Below are 22,488 nucleotides of genomic sequence, written 5' to 3' on the forward strand. Positions count from 1 at the left end.
AGCAGTTTCTGAATTGCGCATTGAAAAGGTTTGAAAAGTTGTGTGTGTGTTCCAGATTAACGTATGTCACTTTTTAAACCCAAAGAAGTCCAAAGCACTGTTTGAACTTCACTGTGTAATGACTGCTACTCTTTGAAATAAGGACGTGATAAACGTCTGACTGAAAGAGGAGATTGTTCTGTATATACCTCTGCTATTGAAAAAGGACAGCTGTGCCTTTCAATATATCTATAAACATTAACGACTTCCTTTTCAAAGGTTGATTCTAAGAATGAATTTACCTCCTGTACACTAGTTTTCAAGCAATACAATCTGTCTTTCTTACAGGAACAGCAAGAGGACTTTAGCCTACTTCCTCTTGAAGCTGTTGTCATACGGAGTGTCACTGTTTCAGCATAATGACATAGATCAGTTTAGATTGTCTATATGTCAATAAGATTTCTTTTATTAATTATTGCAGTGGTGTCTAGGTACCTTGATCCAGGGACTCCGTTTTGCTAGGTGCTCTTCAAATCCAAGACAGATTGTTGTCTCAAGCTTTCTCAGACTAATGAGCTAAAACGGAATAAGGAATTGAGAGAGAAAACAATCATGGAGGGATGAAATGATTTTTTCCAGTGTCATAAAACAACTTGGTGGGCAAGGTAGTGCAAGGTAAACTGGAGTGTAAAATGGATACACACAGGCTACTCTGCGGTGGGCTGTCCCTGTGCTCACATTTATTCCATGGCAAGATCACACCTATCTTATCTCATAGTAACGTGTTCATGTACCATCTCTTTTTATCTTCAAGGGCTTCTGTTTTCACTCATATCGGTAGTTTGCTTTGTAGAAGAGGATGATCTGTTGTGTGACTGTCATGGGTAGGTGTTTCAGGTTGCCACAATACAACAGGTATTTCATTACTGTGAGGTGTATCATCATGAAAAGATTCTGTGGGAGAGAGAACATGGTTTCACTTTAAAGTATTGAAACAGAAGATCTAGGCAGTTTCTGGGTCTGCAGCTGATCTGGAGTTTGATTTTAGCATGAGTCAACTAATCTCTCTGGCTGTTTTTAATATCTTAAGTAAGTAAAAATAATCAACTTGCCAGTGTATTGTGGATGGGCTAGTTAGATAGCTAGCTTTTTTTCTAATCAAAATGTCTTTGGTCATAATACATTAGAGAAATGCAAATTAAGTAATTTATTCAGAAATTCAATAGCATCATTTTAAAGTAGTACTAGAAAGTACAAATTGCAAGTGAAAACTCTCCTGCAAACTCAGAAAAAAAAGGGTAACATTGTCCGTTGTCATATTCAGAAATTTCAAATTTCAGAAAGTAACTTAAACATTACCTGAAGTTGACTTTTAACAGAACCGATTTCTTCCTCAGCTGACACACAAGTTAACTTGTTTCTGAAGCTGTTCCTGTTTCTGAAGCCAGCTCTTTGTTAAATTAATATTTGAATTGGTGATTAAAATAAGTCTTAAATGTTGTGAGAATTAGGTCAGAATGCTTTTCCTTCATTCAGTGTTCTTTTCTTACATTTCAACATTAATCCTTGTAGATTGGTTACTTGGGATACACTTTGTAAAATTTACTAAGTAATCCAAAATGTTAGAGAAATTGTTGTTGCCAATTGTTACTACATTTCTCATCCCTGGTGTTGGGGCTTTCTAGAAGAATTCAAACGTCATTGCACAGTTTCATAACCTGCAGTTCTCTGTAAGCTTTGTAAGTGCTGAAGTACTGTTGAATCATGAATCTTGAATCTCCATTAATATTATGAAATTAATTTCTGGTGACAGTAGAGATAATTCTGTGCCTGCACTTGCAGGGTAGTATGATGCACCTGTGATCTTAAACATATTTAAGTACTTAAGCTGAATTTTGTGTCACCTGGCATCTTCTGTACTGCTGTTACAAAGGAGGAACTCTTTTAAAATATACAGTATTAAGAAACAAATGCAACTAATTGGTAGTTCTTTGCTATTTATTGCTGGGAAGCAAAGTGTTCCCAGGGTCATGCTGCCAGAGAAATCTGAGATGAAAACTAGAAGTCTCCGACTGACAGTGATCTGGTGTAGTCTGTGCTCTTATGCAAAGCAGAACTAACGTTCTGATGTTGCAGCTGAAGCAGTCTGTGTGCAGAACCCTGGAAAATGTGTCTCTGCTGTAGGCATTTATAGTTTGTAAATCATTGTTGTAACTAAGCATTAAGCAACCAGTATTTCCTCATGACTATGATGAGACAAAACTATTGTTCTTCATTACTGCCAAGGGAATGGGAAATCTACTGGAAATTGCCATAACTAAAAAGCAACAAATCAGAATTTCTTCTGAAGTCGAAGTGTGAACAAGTCACAACTGTGGCTTCAAGTGACACGTTCTTTCCGTTTGTGATTTTAAACTACCTTCTGGATAAGGAAAAATGAGGAGACATTTGGAACAGAATTTGTTGTGTGGTATGTATGGTTTGCAGAAAATAGGAGGGAAATGAATGCAGTGAGCCAAGACAGCAGCAAGGGAGGCAGAGCAGTGTGATACCTTCATGAATCACTGCTTAAAGGCCAATCCCAGTGCTTGTATAAGAAGTGCAAGGAGTGACCAGTAATAGCCTCCTAGCAGGAGAAGGATTTCACTGGCTTGTGATTACACCATCTCACAGGGGTGGCCACGCAGCCCTGCAACCTGAGCTGGCCCTTCTTGACTTTCAACGTCTAGAGCGCTGCTATTTCAGACAACTGCATGTTTGAATGTGTGCCTACATTAACAGCTGCTCATGTGGGAGCCGAACTGGTTCCTCTTATACAAGAATCCTTCTGCACATAGGTTAGCTAAAGAAGTTTTAGCAAATATGAACAGAAGCTCTTTGTAAAACGTTAAATATTTCTGGTGTATTAAATTATGTTTATCTAAATATCAGAAAGGAGGAATCCAGATGAAGGATCAAGTATATGCAATAATATCTCATTTTCCTTTGCCAAAGAAAAAAGAACAGATAACATTCTCTTAATGCAAAGCAAGAAGAAAATCATAGTAAATTTGTTTTGAACTGTAGAATATGAATTCCTTATTAAGCCAAATTCCTTAGTATGAGGAATTTTTCAAATAACAATCTCTGGCAGGTAAGTTTTCTAGTAGAAAGGCTGACATAGCCTTGCAGTGGTGTGAAGGTAGTAATGTTTACAGGTTGTGCTGGCTTAGTGAAGCGTGCATATTGAAACAAAACTAGTTAATAAGGAGAGTGGATTTCTGCTAGGATGTAAGAATTGAAATGCCATATGCTCATCCTGATATTGTTGTTGTCTCACTGCAGGCTGAACATCTGGCTTGGTTTGGTTTAGTACAGATATTTTCAGACAAAAAATGAAGTATGTCGACATCCATAGGTTTAAGCCAGCAAGCACAGTTTCTGTAGTGGACATAAAGAATAATGACATACCCCACTGAAAGTCGTGGCAGCTTGTATGTGGACTGCTCAATCCTGCCAGATGTGTTCCTTACAGAACTGGTGGTTTTCCCATTTATGGTATTGGTTTGACTCCTTGTGTCAGTCGATGAACAGCAGTGGTTAACAAGGGGCTTGAACTGAAGGCTGTTCTCAAAAATTTTAATTATAATAGAAGTCAAAGCTTTATTCTTTATTTCAAAGTTCAAGGAACTTTTTTTTTTATCTAATGTTTACTAGAATTACAGCCTGCAAATGTGCACAGATAATGAGCATGTGTGTGTCCTTACTCTCTGCACTCCTGTGCCAAAGGGAGGTTTAGGAATAGCAAGCAGGGCCTCCAGTGAGATCAGTTTGAAATAAGTCTGATTTAAGGAATTCTGTTTTTTGTCATTTGTCATCAGATTGGTACTTAATATACCACCAGCTCTGTTTTTATTCATTGCACTGACCTACTGCCATATTTTCTCGGTCTCAGTGATACAGTTTGGGAAGTTTAAATCACATTACCTACTTCACAAAGGTGTGCTTCACCCACCGAGCACCATTATTTTGATAATAAGTGAATTCTTTGGTTTCAAAATGTTAGTCAATTCTCTTTGGTTTTTAGAATTATGCTGTCTGCTTTGCAAAGTGAGCAACTCATTTGTTAGTATGGTACAGTTTGTTTGGTTAAGGATTTGGTCATTTTGTCCATTTTTCATGTGAAATGCAGCAATGGTTAGGGGAACTGTTGGCTTAACCTGGTCCTCCAGAAAGCCTCTGCAGATGGAGCAAACACTTTGAGGATTAAAAGGCGGTCTGGCAATAAAGCTGGAGAGGTTTCTATTCCCTGCATTTTTAGGCTTTCCAGGGAATTTCATACTGGGCATTTGCAGTCACTCTGCCAAAAGGGCGATAGCTTTGTAGAAACTTTTAGCCTTTATGTATGTTCTGAAGTTCAAAGGTGTGCAGTTTTGAAAGCTCTTGTCTTTCTCCAGGCAACAAGCTACGCTCCAATAGAGCAATTAGGAATACTTTGTATGTATTTTTAAGCCAAGAAAGCAATCTAGCTGCAAGTCAGTTTTTAAGTCTTAACTAACGTAAGGGTACAAGGCCATAGACTTCACCTCCTGCTGGCACCCAGGCACCTGCTACTTTATTCCCAATGTGCTTCCGTGCCCCTGCCCTGGCACCAGTGCCAGCACGCATCTGACCCCAAGGACTTGAATTGCAAAGCTGTGCCAGTTAGCCCTACCAGAAATTTGCTCTCACTCCCCCTGCATTCTTCCTAACTCTGCCCCTCCACGTCATTTCATCTCCTGCCCTCCACTCCATGCCTCTATCATGCTTCACCTAGGCTTGAGATTTACCCCATTTCTTATGCACCAAGGATTCTGTTCATAAAATGTATTTCTTCCCCATAACTTCTTTCCATTTTGCCGTCTTCATTGCTTACAGCACACTATCCCCCATCTTATTTGAGCCATCATTCTTTACCAGGTATCTTTATTTGCCTAGCCTAGTCTATGCTGAAAGCTCTTTATGGGATGGAAGATACTATACTTTGAAGAGAGGGTTATCAGTTGGCTCCAATTCACCAGTTCACTGCTATCAGTAGTAGTCATCTTTTTAATTTACACTTTCCTGTAATAACGATACAAGAAGCTAACCTTGTTGTATGAGCCTTGTTTTCAGTTTTACTTCCTTTTTCTAACTCTGTAGTTTATTATCTTGGTACTTTCATTAAATCAAAGTAAGTCATGTGTGAATTGCTTCAGCTTTCAATAGAAAATGTCTGAAATCTGACTTGTGAACGAGCTGAGCTTGGTTTAGGTTGGTGGATATGAGGAGTCTGTGCACCACTTGTGAGACTCTCTGGATAGTGGGACTGGATGGAGACCAGTGTCTGCCCCATGGAACGGGGTATTGTAGCCTCTGGACTCTTGTAGTCTACAGCAGCAGCACAGATCCCAAGAACAGCATACAGGGATGCCCCAGGTTTACCACCCTTCTTTTGGCTGTGGCTCCGTAATAGGCTTACGCTGGGCAGGTAGAGGATGCTGAAATAGCCTCTAGAGTGGACATACACCACGGGAGATACTCCCCTTCTGTTGCTAGACTTTTGATGTAGGACAGAGTTAGTCTATTGAGGCCAAAACAGATGTTGAGAGATGAGACCAGTGTGGTTCCTAGTTACCACCAAGTGTCAGTGAGCTGGTAGAACCAGCTGCACATCTCCCATGGTTTATGAACATACCTTGGCTTTTTCAGCTGTGCCCTGTCACTTCACGGATGAGACGAGGGTGCGCGCCTGGTGCGACGGCGGGGAGGAGAGGAGGTGGAGTCAGTGCTGTGTAGTCTGTTAGCTCTGCGTGGCCAGTTAGCAAGCAGTTTGGAGGCCACAAACCATATGTGAGAGCCACTGGTGCACAAGATAGAGCATATTTTCTTCATAAAAAATACTTTATGCGAGTAACTTCCCCTGGTTTGGGGGTTTTCTGTGTAGGCAAGCAAGCATTAGGATCTGAGTTTCAGTGTGACTTTTTGGCACATGAAGGAAGAATGCTGAAAGTAATGGATCAAAAAGAGTAAAGAGAAAGATTCAGAGAGAGAGATCAGCAACTTCCTTAGAAACTGCAGATGTTTCTGAGGAAAACTGGGCAGATGCAGACATGCTCCTGGCAAAAAGAACAGTTTGGGGAAAATCTTTTCATTCTTCCACTTACAGATATCTAAGTGTCGTTTTACCAGAGCTCTCAAAATGAGTAAAACATTCCCAGTTTTGTAACGAGAGACATAAGCAAAATTGAAGTTTTTCCTCTTGACTAAAACTGATAAGATTTTTATTGTGAATTTTATTTGTAACATTATTTAAGACATTTCTGTATATTGGGACTCAGAAGGCTGTGTTTCCGAAACGATAATGCATAGCAGGAGTAGGGTCTGGTTCTGACTTAACTACCTGCAGAGTAAGTTTAGAATGTCAGGTTCTAAATTAAGTATCAGAATATGTGATTTCCCCGTCTATTTTTTACATGCGGGTATTGGATCAGGAGCCCTTTCAGCTGCTTGACTTTAACCAAAGCCAAGTTCAAGTAGGGCCATTCAGTTCTTTATTCTCTACTTTCTGGGTTTTTTTTGTTGAAGCTTTCTTTGTCACTTGAATCTCAGTCTCTACCTCTCTTCCAGTGCACAAAAAAGATTGTTGTAGGTACTTAAATTTGAATCTGCCAGCAGTAGGTTGGGATTTATCCCATGACATAAGTTGCATAAGCATAAATGAGATGCAGTCGGAAGAGGGTACATGGCGCAGGCAGTTCGCAGCTTGAACTGCTCTCTGTGCATTAAGGCCTTTACAAGTCCCCTCTGATTTTTCAGGGAGCTATGTCAGGTTGGGCATCTCCCTTCTGTTTACCTATAAAAGGAAATGAACTTTTTATGGATGGAGACTCTTAATGGAATGGAAATGAATTCTTTATTCCCACTCCAGAGCCAGATTCCAGACGGTCTGGTTATAGTATTGTCACATAATCGGCACTTCCTTTCACACTCATCTTGGTTAATGTCTGACAAAAGGTCTTCGAAATTGCAGGGTCAGTTCCATTTAATTTTCTTAGTTTTCCTAAAATATTTCATCTTTAAGAGGAGTAAATTAATATTTAAATTCTTAATTTGCTTGAACAGGTTTGTGTTTTTTCAAATGTTCCAGTACATGCAGATAGGTCCAACACTTAGGAGCAGACTTACATAATACAGAGCAGTAGCATAGAAATAGTCTTCCAGAAGCTGGAGTAACAGTATCACTGCTGTTTCTTACAGTCTTGTGGATGCCAGGATCTGCGTGGAAGGGAACAGTTCTGGCTTCTCTGAACTTTAAAGCTACCTTGGGATAAATCTCCGTAAACTTCATTTGAAATCTCAAACACATATTAGATTTTCTTTGTACTGGAAATCTCATGACATAAGGCTGTTGTGTCTGACTTTCAGTTTTGTTAAAAACGCTGTCAGAACAATCTCCCTTGTGTTATTTTAGTGCTCCTGTCTCTGGCTAACGCGCTGGTGAGGTGTGACAACTTAAATGGAAGTTGACTCACGTTTTTTGAATGGCAGAAAACTTTTTTTTTTTAATTAATGCTTACTTTATCTGTACCTTTTGTTCCTTTTGATTCCTCTTGTCCCTTAAGAGTTTGCTAGAAATATGCATTCCACAGTGAGTCAGCGTGGCCTGCTGGACTGAGCAGAAGGCAGATTTGGGAGTTATAAATCCAAGCACTTACTTGCTGTGTGGCCTTAAAAAACTTACTTAACCTCTGCTTCCCCACCAGTAAAATCAGTATAACTTCTCAATCTTTGAGTGATATTGTCGTTAATATGCATAAAAAGACTTTAAAAATAAATAATGGTACTGATAGCCTGTAGGGTTTTTTACTCAAAGTAATTGTATTAATTTTACCCAATATATTCTAAGCATAATCTAATGACAAAGGAATATATATTCCTTGATATGTCCATTATTAATCTCGTTGTTTCCTATTATTTCTTTAGCACTCTTGGGCATGCATGAATTGCAGACAAAAGCTCTGATCTTAGATCATCACTCTCCAGCCGAGACTCCTGCACCAGTGTGTGAACTCCCGTTGATTTCAGTGGGCAAGAGCGGTTGGCGTCCAGAGGTGATTTAGATCCAGAGTCATGGCCAAATATGGAAGACCTGCCTGTTTTCAGCTAGGCGTAATGGAAATGGAAGAAGACTAAAATACAGAAGCTGAGCCAGGTGTCTGCCATTTCCTAAGGTTTTTAAGAAACCCATTCCCAGGGTCAGTGCCTTTGGCTGAAGTTCAGCGTAGGCAGAGTAGGAAGGATTGTGACCAAGGCACTTCCCTTTCTTCGTTCTAGTGGATGTAGGGGCTCTCACATTTCCCTGTTGCTCAGGGGATCAGTTTTCATTCTGGAAACAAGTTTGGCAGCAAGAAGATGTATGAGCTATGGAATCAGAGCTTTGGAAGGTCTTCAGTGACATTTCTCCATTCTTAGCACGTCATTTAATGACAGCACTTGACGGCCAGGTCCAAAATCTAGCACCCAGTCTCAGAAGCCAGGCCAGACATTGCATGTTTGTGTGCAGGAAGCTAGGGGAGTGCTCTCCAGCCGTGCCTTGGACTAGCAGTGGAGCTAGTTTGCTCAGACTGCTCCAATCCCACAGTTACTCTAACTTTCACAGGGTGAAGACGAGTTTTTAAAAAGGGGCTTCTTTCTGTCCCGTAGCATTTCCAAGTATTATCTGGGTTGCCAGTCCAGGCACTCACCCAGGATCATATCTTAAAGGTCTTATTCAGTTCTCGTATGGTCCTTGCCAGCACCTGGTGCTGTGCAGTAGAGGTTAGTGCCTCCGTCACAGCCATGGAGGAGGCAAGTAGTTTGTTCTCAGAGCAGAGAGAGGCTGGTGGCCCAACATGGTATCCCGAAGGAAGAAGTTCAGGAAACTTCAAGGGGGGGGGGAAAAAAAGTCAAAGCAATCCAGAATCCACTAAGAGACAGGAGGGAGGAAGAGTAAAGGGAACTCAGGGTCCTGATGGCAGGTAGTACTTTATGAGACTTTATTTTGGCTACAAAACTCACTGCTTTCACCACCACTGTGCACAGTGTTGGACTCTGGGAACAAAATGCTGGTGTTCAGGCTGCTGCATTGCGAAAAGCTGCCTAGAAATGACGCCTTGATTTTGGTGGGGCTCTTGGTGCAACATGGCTAACATCAGAGACACCTATCTAGTATGGAAACAGCTAGACTAAAGAGCATTCTTAGGGCTACAAGAGGTGTAAGTTAGGCAGTCTTAGAGCTCCTGTGTAAGCTTCATTGTTTCTATTTTCTATTGTGTTGTGCTTTATAAAATGTCTTTTACCACAGATTTTATTGCACTGCTAGGGCAAGATCAAGTGTGAACCTCTCTTGTTGGGTATTCATGTCTTAGCCTGCATTGGCCACGTTGACCACTAAGAGATCTGTCACTTACATTGATTGTTAAATTTAAAAATTATAGTAATTCTGATTCTAGAAGAATCTTTCTCCCTCTGCAATCAAAGATCCATCTTCCTTTAGAGCAGTTGTATCTTTTGCATTCCCTTACTTGGCTGCTTGCTCATCTTTCATGAGGATAAACATAGAATTTGAGGGAATTTCCCAGGTGGAAACTCCCTGTTCTTTATGAGAACACTGTGTGCAGATTTAAGTGCATGCAACAGCCACTTCACTTTGCTTTCAGTCCGGTATAATTTTTATTAGCCTCATTGTCTTTTTTGGGGGGGAAAAAAGGTGAGAAAAGGACTTACTGACCCCTTATTAGTTGTCCATGTTTCAATCTCCCTTGCCCTGCTGTAAATCCAGAGTAACTCCACTGAAACAATGCTATTACTCCAGCTTTCGACTATGGAATTGCCCATCTTCATTGTCTTGAGGCTCATCGTACATAGGGATATCCGGTAGAGATTGACAAAGCTGTCTAATAAACAAAACTGTCTCTTTCCAGCTGTATGAATTGTAGGCAACTCTCCAACCACTCACAGTCCAGAAAAGTATTTTTGGATATGGGCAGCTCATCAGTTCATCAGAGATCTTGCTATGCCTTGGCAGAGCAGCTAACTTAAGACAAGTAAGTCCTGTGGATTTTGTCTTAGCAGTTCTGTGAATGTAAATATCTGGTTATAATTTATGATGGACACACAAAAGGGTGGGAATACTGATTGACAGTTACTCTGGGAATGGGGGAAGGGATGGGTAAGTTGAGTTACATTGCTTAAATGCTGTCACTGGCAGACTATAAGCATCTTTAAAATCCCCTTGAAAAGTGTAGATTCCTCTTCTAAAGACAAGATTAACTGTTTTCTATTGCCAAATACTCTTCAAGGAGTTGTTACAATACGTAAACAAACAAATTTCTTTGCCATTACAAATCACCGGCTCAGGCAGATTTTAGTCAGCGTGTCCCCTGCTCACCCTGCTGTGCTGCCCATGTTGAAGACACACCCCTTTTAATCTGCCAAAGCTGGGCTGTTGTTTTGTTGGTTTTTTTTAATGAACCAGCTCTAAGATGAGATGCTTGCCTGCTTTTGTGAGTCTAGATGATAGAGTTGATCCTTTGGTTGAACTGTACTGATGAGCAGGCTGAGGCTTTCGGAAAGCTCTTTCAGTTTGGGTCCATTCAGCTCTCTGCGACACCAAAATAAGCTTAAGTTTTGAAAGAGATGGTTTTACAGCCAAATGATCTTAATCCTTTCCTAAGCAATTTTAAGAAAATATAGCTATAATAATAAGTGCAAATTGCAAGCCTCTGGCCTGTTCCCTCAGTCCTTGCAGACGCAGGTACTAATGTGCTGGAATTCAGCAAAAGTGCTTGTATTGGTAAAAACTGCTTGTAAAACTAAGAGGTGCAGGATAATTCTTAGTGCATGGAACTTGACTACTCAGTGTTAAGTGGCGAATCTAGCTAAATTAAGTATTGATTTAAATGTTTAGGCTCTGCTTGCAACATCTTTAGCTTTAAACTCTGAATGCATTTTCTTTGTATTGGGAAAAAGAGAAAAAAAAGGTAACTTGGAGTTTTAATAATGAGGTGATTTGAAGACGAGGTCCTGAAACAAGTCCTGAAAGCAGGGAAATTACTCTGAATAGAATATTGGAAAGCGAATGAAAGTAAAGCCAGCTCTCTGTAGGGAAGGGAGAGTTGGTTAGCCATCTCAGCTGAGTAGAAAACAGAAAGTCTAAATGAACTAGACTAGATGTGTCTTTCTATTTAAAGAATGACTTACACCATGTATAAAGCCATGTGATTCAGACAAGGAAAAATACTGTCTCGCTGGGAATAATGAATAATGATTCTTTTTAAAATAAAATTAGAATTCAGTTCTGTAGTTCCCTCACCCCATTTTAACGGCACCCTGCCTCATGAGTTTTCACTGGCTTTGTCTTTACTTTCCATGTTTATTCATCATTTATATTACACTGAAGGCCTTTTTGTGAGAAAGTGATATTATCCTGCCATGATTACTTCACGGATATTAAAAAGGGAAATCATAAATTCTATGCTATTTTCTTAATTTACATACCAGGTATCTTTTTCCCTTATGCTAACAATGAAGAACAGAGTCCAGCACAGACTTTGTAAGTCACAGGCAGTTTAGTTCCAAAAAGACTGATGTGCATGAGATTATCATCACAAAAGACTTCCAGAGATCTTGCTGGCACCAGATTCTTGAGTGGAACTGGCTCCTGTTTCAGCTAATGGCAATGCAGTCATTATGGACGTACCCCAAATTCCTCTGTCAGTGGATGCATGCAATGTGCTTCTAGAACTGTGCAGCGTAAATGTTACGGGTCAAAGCCATTCTCTTTGAGCTTTGGATTGTAAAATAAAGAATAGTAAAAATTCCTGTAGCACCATTGAAATCCACCTCCCAAACTCCTGAAGAGCAGAACTGGGTTCTGCTGGTGGCAGGTACCACGCTGTCAGCCCCAGCAGTGAGATCTGCCACTTGGTTCCCAGGCTGCTTGGATAGCTGTGCTCACCTGAAAACTTTCGGTTGTTCTCAGGTCTGAGTGCAAGGATGCCAGTCAGTGAGTATCACCATATAATTGACCTGATACTGTTCATTTATCAGAAAGACTATCACTGACTTGAAGGGCAGTAAGTCCAACCCACTAGCTATAAGTGGTGTCAGAAACCTGCACCAAGGCACCCCAATTCTTTGTGCCACTTGTTTGAAGTGGCACCCACCTTTTTTTGGACCATTATAGTTACTTTGGGAACAAAGATGTAACAGGTATGAATGGATCTTTATAACACTGTAAGACAGAATGGGATGTACAAAACCAAGATTTTTTTGAGTAGTCAGTATTTGTGTACATAACTGTATTATGTTTGAGAAAAATACAGCACAAGTACAGAAATAATGTAAACACGGGTGTGAATGGAATGGACTAAACCAGTGCAAGCCTGGCTGGTGGATGCTGAGAAAGGATGCAAAAAAAAAAAGCAAAGAAAAAGAAAGTATAGCATGGAAAATCATGGCCAAATTCTATCAAACTAAAATATGGTAAATATGAAGTAAATAGATTCAATGTTGATGGAGTTGCTCTGGATTTAAATACCTGTTTAACTGAAAGCTATACCTGGCCTTAAGCACTGAATAGAATAGAGTAGAGTAGAATAGACTATTTCAATTGGAAGGGACCTGCAATGATCATCTAGTCCAACTGCCTGACCGCTTCAGGGCTGACCAAAAGTTAAAGCATGTTGTTAAGGGCATTGTCCAAAACACTGACAGGCTTGGGGCATCGACCACCTCTCTAGGAAGCCTGTTCCAGTGTTTGACCACCCTCTCAGTAAAGCAATGCTTCCTAATGTCCAGTCTAAACCTCCCCTGGCGCAGCTTTGAACCATTCCCACGGGTCCTGTCACTGGATACCAGGGAGAAGAGATCAGCACCTCCCTCTCCACTTCCCCTCCTCAGGAAGCTGTGGAGAGCAGTAGCATCACCCCCCAGCCTCCTTTTCTCCAAACTAGACAAGCCCAAAGTCCTTAGCCGCCCCTCTCAGAATATTCCTTCCAGCCCTTTCATCAGCTTTGTTGCCCTCCTCTGGACACATTCAAGGACCTTAAGTGACTTTACACTTCTTCATACTCTTCTAGTTCTTTCCCTGAAACAACTTCTTTCTATCAGTATAACATGACTCACCATTTTACAAAGACTATCCATGTTCTTTACCACGTGTAGCCTAGTGTTCCCCAACTGAGAGCAGAGCCAGTTTGTGTGAGGCATGGCACAAGCGCCCTGTTCCTTCACAGCAAGCAAACCCTGTTCAGACATTACCCAAGTATTAATCACCACGGTACTCTAGAGCTGAGATTGCTGACGGCAAGGCTTGGTAGTAATAATGGGTGTTTTATATCTTCAAGAAGTGCATCAGGAAGTAAACTGTTTCTGGAGAGATATCAGCTGACATTACAGGAGGTTGAGCCGTAGTCTGCAGGAGTCAGCAAGATGTTTTCTTGCTGTAGACAACACAGCAGTGTTGCTAACAAGGGTTGTCACTTTTCATGCTAAACAGAAAGAAAAACACAGACCATTTGAGCTGACCTTAGTATTCGTCATTCTCTGACAAGCATGCGCATACAGCATTACGCTGTATGGACAATTGTCATTTTCCACCCCAAAAGTTACTTCAATCTGTTTCCTGTCCATGGCATTAATTTGCAATCAACTTTGGGACTTCTTCTAAAGCATGCCATTAATTTTTAATTTATATTTTTTAAATGTCACAAAAATACTTGCATTAGCATTAAATAATAATCATCACTCATACTATCCATGAGGATGGTTCTCACAGGGGAAGAAGACAGTAAGCCATGGCTTTCTTGGGTCTCTCTATCCCAATGTATGTTGTAAACTCAATAACAAAAGCGAGAAACTATTTTCCACCCTAAGATACACCCATTTGAACTTACAGCAAATTTTACAAAGCTTTCATTCTATATGGGCCTTTATGACTAGCCACATCCCCATCATCTTTGATGCCTTAAGCACTGTGCCCAACATCTGTCCAGTGGGGTTTGTTCTCTCACTGTTGCCATGTGTCCATGCTTTCCAACTGAGCTTTTCAACAAAAAAGCGTCAGTCTCTCTAGACTCTGCTTCCTGCTATTTTTGCTCAAACTTGCCTTCCTCGAATAACACCCGTCTTCATCCAGATATCCAAAGCAACTTAGCAGGCTACTGCTAAGTAGCTTCGCCAGTTGCAGTGGCTGTGTGGGAAGCTACAGACTTTTTTTCTCAAAATAGCTCTTCAGTGAACTTGTGTGCTATTTCCTTCTCCTGCCTCCTAAGACCTTTATTAATTCCCTAATTTTTGTTGTTGGAAAGCTGTCACTAAGCTCTTCTCATTGCCTAAGCAGAAACAAAACAGAAATTTCAGTGTGCATGACCATCTCAAAACCAGCACCTTCTATGAGCCTACAGTTCTGGGACAGCTCTTCTGACGGTGAGACTCAATCCTGATAGGCAATGATAGCAGTCGAGATGCACTGACTCCACTGTGTTTGACCCTTTGGCACATGTGTGTCTGCTGTGACATGCAGGGCTTTCCACCATCCAAACCTGCCCCAAATGCCTACAGCTAGTCCTCTAGCACAAAAGCCTCTTCTTCAGAAGTGGGTGTTTTATCCTTGGAAGACAACAACTAACAGTGTCACCAAAAGCCCTGTCTGCCACAGCAAAGATCCCCTGAGCTTTCTCAGTAAGTTTTCTTCAGTTTCTTTGCAAAAAGCCTTCCTTCTTCAAGTGCAATTTTTCCATCTCCCCTGCTGTCCCATTAGTGTTAGGAATGAATCGTTGTTGTGAAGTAAACTCATCATCTGTTCAAATTGAGTTCAAAGTTTCTCAACACTGTAAATGAAACTAATTTTTGTTGTCTCAAGGATGGCCTGGCCTAATGTGAGAAGGGAAGGAATAAAGGGAAAGATTGGGGTGGTCCTGAAGTCAGACTTGCTGCTTCTGCCATTGCCAGTGCAGTGGGAAGAGGGGAGGGTAGTGCCTCTGGGTGGGCTGCAGCAGGGTGGGCTGTCTTCACGAACCACAGGTAGCACAGAGAGGAAAAGCAGGCAGGGAACTACATAGGCAAATGGAGAGAAACCTGAATAACAACACACTCCACTATTGCAGGCTGAAGTCTTGTGGAAAATTAGTACATTAAGAGTATTGGTCACTATAGTTGCAGTTAGTGAGATTCATTAGGAACAATCACTCACAGTTATTCCCGCAGCATCTTTTAACCATGGGATTTCAAAGCATCTACCAAGAAAAAAAAAAACAAACACTAAAAAACCCCCAACATTTAAAAGGTTTTGAGCCCCAGATCAACACTTCCCACTTGGTATAAATATAAATAAAATTGTATAAACAAAAGCGCAGTTAATTTGCAAAGTCAAGCACTTGGAAAATGTTACAAATATATTTCTGTCCAAATTTATTGTGTTGTTTTTTACACAGGGGCTGCAACTCTCAAAGCATCTTACAAACACCCAAAAATTTTCATTATGCCTCTGTAAGAAGGTGAGATATGGACTGGAGAAGTGGCGATAAGGTGGATGGAAAATTGGCTGGACTGCCTAATTCAAAAGGTTGGGATCAGCAGTACCAAATCCATCTGGTGGCAGATTACTACTAGTGGTGTCCCTCTGGGAACGATACCGGGGCCAAGACTGTTCAATGCATTTATTAACAACTGGAACCTGTGGATGATACCAAATTGCAGGGATGTGGTTGATATGTTGGAGGGCAGGGCTGCTATGTAGAGGGACCTTGACAGTGGGAGGAATGGACTAACAGGAGCCTCGTGACAATCAGCAAAGGCAGATGCCAAGTCCTTCACGTGGGATGGAATAACCTTGTGCAACAGTTCGGTATGGTCAACTATCTAGAAAGCAGCTTTTCAGAAAGGGAGCTGGGTGTTCTGGTGGACCTCAAGCTGAACATGTGGCAGCAATACGCCACTGTGGCAAAGACCTACCATATGCTGGGCTGTATTAGCAAGGTTATAGCCAGCAGGTCAAGAGAGGTCATTCTTCTCTTTTATTCCACACTTGTGAATCCACAGTTTCAGTGGAGTACTGTGTCCACTCTGGAGTTCCCCAGTTCAAGAAATTCATTGACAAACTGGAGCAAGATCAGCAGGGGGTCACCAGGATGGTTAGGGGACAGGAACACATGGTGTTTGAAGAGAGGCAGTCAGAGCTGGGTTCATCCAGTCCCATGATGAGAAGGCCAAGGGGAGATGGTTTTGTTCTCCACAACTCGGTAACAGGAGTCAGACTCTTCTGTGTGGTGCACGCTGATAGGATGAAAGGCAATGGGCACAAACTGCAGCAAGGGAAATTCATTCAGATGTTAGGAAGATAATTTTCACCATGAGGGTAGTTCAGCACTAGAACAGGCTGCCCAGAGAAGCTGGGTCATTTCCATCCCAGCAGACATTCGAAACTCGACTGGACAAGGTCCTGAGCCATCTGATCTGGACTGGACTAACTTTGCGTGGGAGGAGGGACAATGACCCCGGTTCTAAAGGGAAGAGCCTCTGAGGGGAAGTTCAGGCCCACTAAAAGCTATTGCTTCCAATATGAAACCTACTGCTTGAGGGGGATGTGAAATGCTTTTCATGCCATCCCCCGAAAACAGTTGAGATTTTAGAATTTTCAAATTCTTTTAGTAGGTCAACATCAAGGCCTTTCTAGGTTTTGTCTGGTTTGGTTTTTGTTTCTCTAAAAGGACATGAGAAAAGATTAGCTATTTGTCTGGTAATCAAATAATAACTGAACCTGAACCTGGAGCTCTTTCATCAAAGAAGAGTGCCCTGATCTTCAGGCCGGAAAGTGCTAGCCTCCCTCCACTTTCCCTGGCACGGCATATACTTTATCAGGAAAAGTAGTTCCGAAAAGGGTAAGTGAGGCATTTTTGCGGGGAAAATAATTTAGTTAGAAATTTCTGACCAGGTCTATATGGCCGCTGCAGTGCAGGACCACACAGCAACTTTAGAGCAAAAAGTAAAGAAAAAACTCACTCACTTTGCAACCGCTGTATTTCTGAAATAGAAGAAAATTGTGAAGACAAAGAAGTTGGCCAGTATTTTGGGATTAACACCTCTGAAATGTGAAATATGTCCCAAGACAGATTATAATCATAAATGATAAAGCTTTGCTTTTGTGTTTCACGCAGTAATGATGTATTTGATCCGAGCAGGGACTTCCCACAGAAAAAAAGCAAGAATGAGACTTCAGGCTTTTAGCTCACACGGTCATCTGGCATCTTGTAATTGTGGTGCTTTCGTGTGTGGCAAGAGGGGCCGTGGTAACTACAGTTTTGGAGCAGACTTTGTGAGCAAGATTAAAATGCTTTCAGTGATAAAGACTGTGGTGTTATCTTCCTTGCATCACTCAAACAGTGCAAAGAGATGTAAGTCTGTCCTAAATATCACATCAAATCTTTGTTGGCTGCTTCTTCACCACCGTTTTTGCCAGAGACAGTTAGTGACAGCTGGAAAATGCTCTCATCTGCATGATAGTGTCCTGGACATCATCCTGTTGGCCAAGTCTGAAGAGGTGAACACGGGAGAAAAACTGGCCCTTGTGATTCTTATTGCCTCTCCTTCAGTTGAATCCAGACTGCATTCAGATGAAAATTTGGTATTTTATCTTTCCATGAGCTCTTCAGGGCGGGCATTGCCTCTGCCTGAGTGACCAGTGCCTACCACAGCAGGTTCCTGGCCCCTGGGCACTACTGCAATAGAGTAATATTTATCCCCAGCCGTCCAGATGTGGGCACAGTCGTACTGTGGATAATGGTGATAGCAAAATGAGAACGAGGAGGAAGTTATTTTTATACTGCTGGTAATTACAGGGCATTTGGGGAGAGCATGTGGAACAGCAAAAAGCCATGCTGCCATGCTGTGTGTTAGCTATCAGTGTTATTCTGTGTTGTCTTGAATGTTACGAAGACTGTTTATCCAGTTCCCAAATTGCTTGGTGAATACAGGGAAGGTTACACTGAATGGATTTGATGGTCAAAAATTGACCATCCTGACTTGTAGCTGGCTGGCACGTGGGTAAGGCCCGAGGAGGCTTAAAGCTGCCCTTTGCCATCACAGGCACATTTGGGAGTTCCCAAGGAACCTGAGAGCGCTTGGCTTCCCACAGCCGCCCTGGGAATGCCAGGAAATCTTTTGTTACGTGTTTGTATCTGTCTTGATTCTGGTTCTGCTCAAACACAGATCCTGGATCCTTGCTTTGACCCCTGGATCCCACTCCCCCTCCCTGGTTCTTTGTTTCCTGCCCCGGCCATTTGCGCTGGCCCTGCACCCCACCCCGCACCCTCTCTGGTGCGGAGGGGGAGGACGTCCCTGCTAGACTGCTAACAAAGTTTTTCTCAGAAAAAGCTTCACCACAGCCAAAGCCAGGATGTAACTCCAGAGAAAAACATCGCTTTCCTGAACGGGGCCACTGTGTTCAAATCAGGCAAGGGAAGTTTTTCAATAGCTTTAGCAAAGCCTGTTTACCAAGCCTGTGAACTCTCAGGCCATGAGAGGGAGCTTTTAAAATGCTCTTCATGTACAGGAAAGCCTTTTGTCTTCACAAGTTCAACACGGCCCGTCCTGGCTGCACTGCCCTGCTTACCAGCGGGCTCCCATCCTTTGCCCCTCTGCTCTCTGCTGCTTGGTGAAAGCGAAAGATGCCGGCAGCACGCGGTGACGCAGCCGTCTGGTTTTGGAGCGGTTCTTATCTCGCGTTTATACTCTCAGCGTACAGTGCGTGGTGGCAAAAGAAGCCCGCTCCAGATCTGCCTGCCTTGGCTGGCGGCAGAAAATGTACTGCCTGATGCATTCAGAAGGGTGACTAAGTGAAAGGGGTTTCATTTCCTTTCCATCACCCCAATGTTTCCATTTCTTCTTTCACTTTTAATAAATCTTTAGGTTTAGAAAAATATTGTGTGTGAGAGGTTATGCACAATTTGGCAGGAGGGGTGTTAGTTGTTAAACTAATAGCCTTAATAAATAGTTTTATCTCATGGTGATAAGACCAGTATTTCTGATAAGCCTGTGGCAACGGGCATAAGTGGTCCCATAACTACAGTTAAATAACAAGAGTTTCTTACAGCTCAGAGCCAGGGGACAGGGTCAGGCACCCAACTGCCATGGCACCTTACATTTAAACAGTCAGCTATGCCACTGTGGTAGTTGTCATCAGGGGCTGATGTTATACAGTTATTCCCTCCTGTAGCCTCATTTCACGTCTCTGTAACCCTGGAGTCTTCACCACAGAAAAAATCAATGTGATACAGTGCGGAGCAAGGCAGAGTTTAAGATATTTGAGTTTCTTAATTGTATTTCTCGATTATCCAGTTGTTCAGCATTGGAGGAGATGGTCTTATTAAAGGTGTTCTGAAACTTTTGAAGTTTCAGAATTTCTCATTTGCAAAACAACCCTATCATGTTCTTCTACATTTTGTACCTGTAAGTAGATATACCTATATAACAATTTGAGACCCAGCTGGATGGATTATTCTTCTTGAGCTTTTAGATGGAAATCTTCTTGAGCTTTTTAAAATATTAATGACTGGATTATAACATTTTGATATGTGGTCTTGTTTTTGGAAGATGGGTTGGAATGTTTTTATCTTTAAGTTTGTAATTTTTCTTACTGTGCAAATCTCCCTAGAGGAGAAGGCAGATTTAATATTTTTAAGAGGCCCTCTCAGGCTTATAACCGCCACAGGCTGTATCCTATATGGGGACCCTATGACAGTGTCTTGGAGCATTTATCTGCAAACTTATCAAAGCTCAAATATTTGATCAGTTCCAATATAGACAGCCTCTGCTCAGATGCTCCAGCATCCATCCAGTACAACTTGCTTCTCCTTCGTTTGGATCAATAATGGCTAATGAGGATGAAGGTAACACATCAGACTCCTTCAGCATACTATTGCCGCTTTCTGACAAGCTGTTGTCTGAAAGGAGGGACCCTGCAGGCAGTTTCTGTTAAGAAGAAAAAATAACAATAAACAGTTTTTTAAATGCAATCCCTTTCATTTACAAAGCATGTGCAAAAGTCTGTTTCTTTTAGAGCAGAAGAAATCAAATAGGAGTGACAGCATCTTGGAACTGGGAACAAAGACATTATCTTTCAGCCAAAAGTCTGTGCTAGGGTGGGGGGATTTTTCCTGCTATGAAGACTTCTATGTTTGTCTGCACTTAGTTGCTATCTTTTTTTCTCTGCTGTGTCTGCATGTCTTTTACATTCACACAAACCAGCAGAGATAGCAAAGGAGCCGCTCTGCCTTTGTTATGAGGCGAAATCTTGTTGTTTGAGTGATTTGGTTCCAGAAGGCAGCCTAAGCCTTTCTGTGATGATGGGAAGTGGCTATCTCCAGCCTCTAACATTACTTATCATTGTAATAGCTCTCTGAAGGTCTAAGGACACAGACAAGGAAAGGCTTGTAGGTCTAATTTTTCATGAGACCAACCTATGCACTCAAAAACTATACACAAATCTTTGGGCAACCAAGCTTATTTTATAAGTCTGAGACAGAAGCTGCAATTTTCATGGTTGGGAACGATCACTTTGAGATCAGTTTAGTTTTAATAAAATAATTTTAATAGACTAAGGTAGTGACACCCACGGACCACAGAGGATGTTGGCAAGGGGAGAGCTGATATGCTTGGGGGGTACAGCGACAGGTAGGGAGCACCTGAGGACTGAGAGGGATTAGCAGTGAAGGATGTGTGAAACTTTACAGCATGACGTGAAGCAAACGTCTCTGCTGGTCTGCTGATTTTTAGTAATTAGCAGAGGTGCATATTATTTCCTACGCTTATTTTTGGTAGATCTTTCTCGAGAACTGGCGAGTAGAGATGGGGTAGTTGTTTTGTGAAAAATGTTCTCTCATGGGAAGCTGGCTTACAGGTTTCCTTGGAGAGGTCATCCTGCTGGGCAGTGGTCCTGGGCTCGCTTCCTCAGCGACCGCAGCACATCACAGCTAGAGTCTTCCCCCCTCAAATTCTGCACTGGGGAAAGTAGTAATAAGATGTCCAAAATACCATCACGTGAATTTTCTTGTGATTTTAATATTTTTTTCTTGTCTTGTCTTGTCTGATAAACTTGTCCAGCCATCCCCAAAGGTACTCGTGTCGAGTACCTTTTCTGACACATGAAAAAGCACACTGCCGATTCCCTTCAGGTTAGTTTATGGGAGGGTGTGAGTGTGGTAATGCGTGGGTGTGGTGCATGCGTATGTTTATCAAAATCAGATAACACCAGAAAACTAATTACAACTTAACTGTCTTTGCAATCTCTTCTGTGGAAGAGAAGTTTTCACATGAATATTTCTTGCATTAGAGGTGAAATCAGATCCCCATCCCGCACTTGCTGTGTTTGGAGCATTGCCAAAAAAACTCTTTTAAAAAGGCATTCCTACTGGAATATGTCATGGGCTATTCTCGCTCCCAGCCCTGACGGGCTTCAGATGGGGAGCTGGAATGCAGACCTCCCAGTCACACACAGGAGTGGCAGCATTCGGGGGCTCACGTTGCAATCTAGAGAAAATAAGCACCAAGGCAGGGGCAATATCGCATGAAAATGACAGGGAGAAATAAGCAAATGCCATGAGCTGTGTGTAGGGAGCTCAGCAAATCCACAGCTCTACAAATTTGCATTTAACACTAGCCAGAGCTTAAGTCAGTGTAATGATTAGCCGGGATTTACACATACGTACTTCTACTGAAAAGTTATTTTTATTGCTTTAAAAGGCAATATCCCCATGGTAGAATGGGCTGCCTAAAGAGCACAGTGAAAAGAAAGAAGCATCTGAGCTGAGTAAGGTGTGAATTAGATCATGGAAAACTCTTCAAGGCAGAGCATTAGATGCAGAGTCCTCTTCATTCATCTTCTGGTTAGCCCATCTCCCCTAGAAGGGACTACCCTGCTGTAAGGAGAAAGAAGTGTAAATATATATATCCTGAGCTAGGGATAATTTCATTTTAGGTTCTTTGTTTCCCAGGTTTGTTATAAACAAGCAGGCCCACCCCCTCCCAGTAAATATTTCCTACTTCCTTTGCTGTCATTTAAGATTAAACCTGAAATATCTTTTAGAGATCATGTGAAAATGGTTCTATTTTCACTGGGTAACTGTCATGAATATCAACATACCAAGTAGAACAGGCTGTGATAAAAAAATGTTGATCTCTGTGGCTGCTGAAAGAGCAACATTAAGTGAATCTCACTGATATTTAATTTGCAAACTGAATTGCACGTATTTAGGGAGAGGAAAAACAGCAACGTTCATATTGATGAGAAATTCTGCGTTTAAAAACACTCCTTATTAATGATTCAAAACATACAGTTCCTAGGAGCTGTAAACAAGTTCAGTATTCTGTACACTAATCCATAACCATTATCATATGTAGAGAACATGAAGTTACTCACAAACAGATGTTCCCTCTGCCAAACCCATTCATTTAATGCACATTTTACTTTCC

General features: G+C 41.7%; 1 long non-coding RNA gene across 1 annotated transcript; it reads left to right on the forward strand.

Moving 5' to 3' along the window:
- Positions 1 to 1,491: 1,491 nt before the first annotated feature.
- LOC142078607 (uncharacterized) lies at positions 1,492 to 21,125 on the forward strand. The gene is made up of 2 exons (XR_012672288.1): positions 1,492 to 10,102; positions 15,456 to 21,125. It is a non-coding gene; the product is annotated as an uncharacterized LOC142078607 (long non-coding RNA).
- Positions 21,126 to 22,488: the final 1,363 nt, after the last annotated feature.

The sequence above is a fragment of the Calonectris borealis genome, chromosome 2 (genome assembly GCF_964195595.1).
Source record: "Calonectris borealis chromosome 2, bCalBor7.hap1.2, whole genome shotgun sequence".
NCBI lineage: Eukaryota > Metazoa > Chordata > Aves > Procellariiformes > Procellariidae > Calonectris > Calonectris borealis.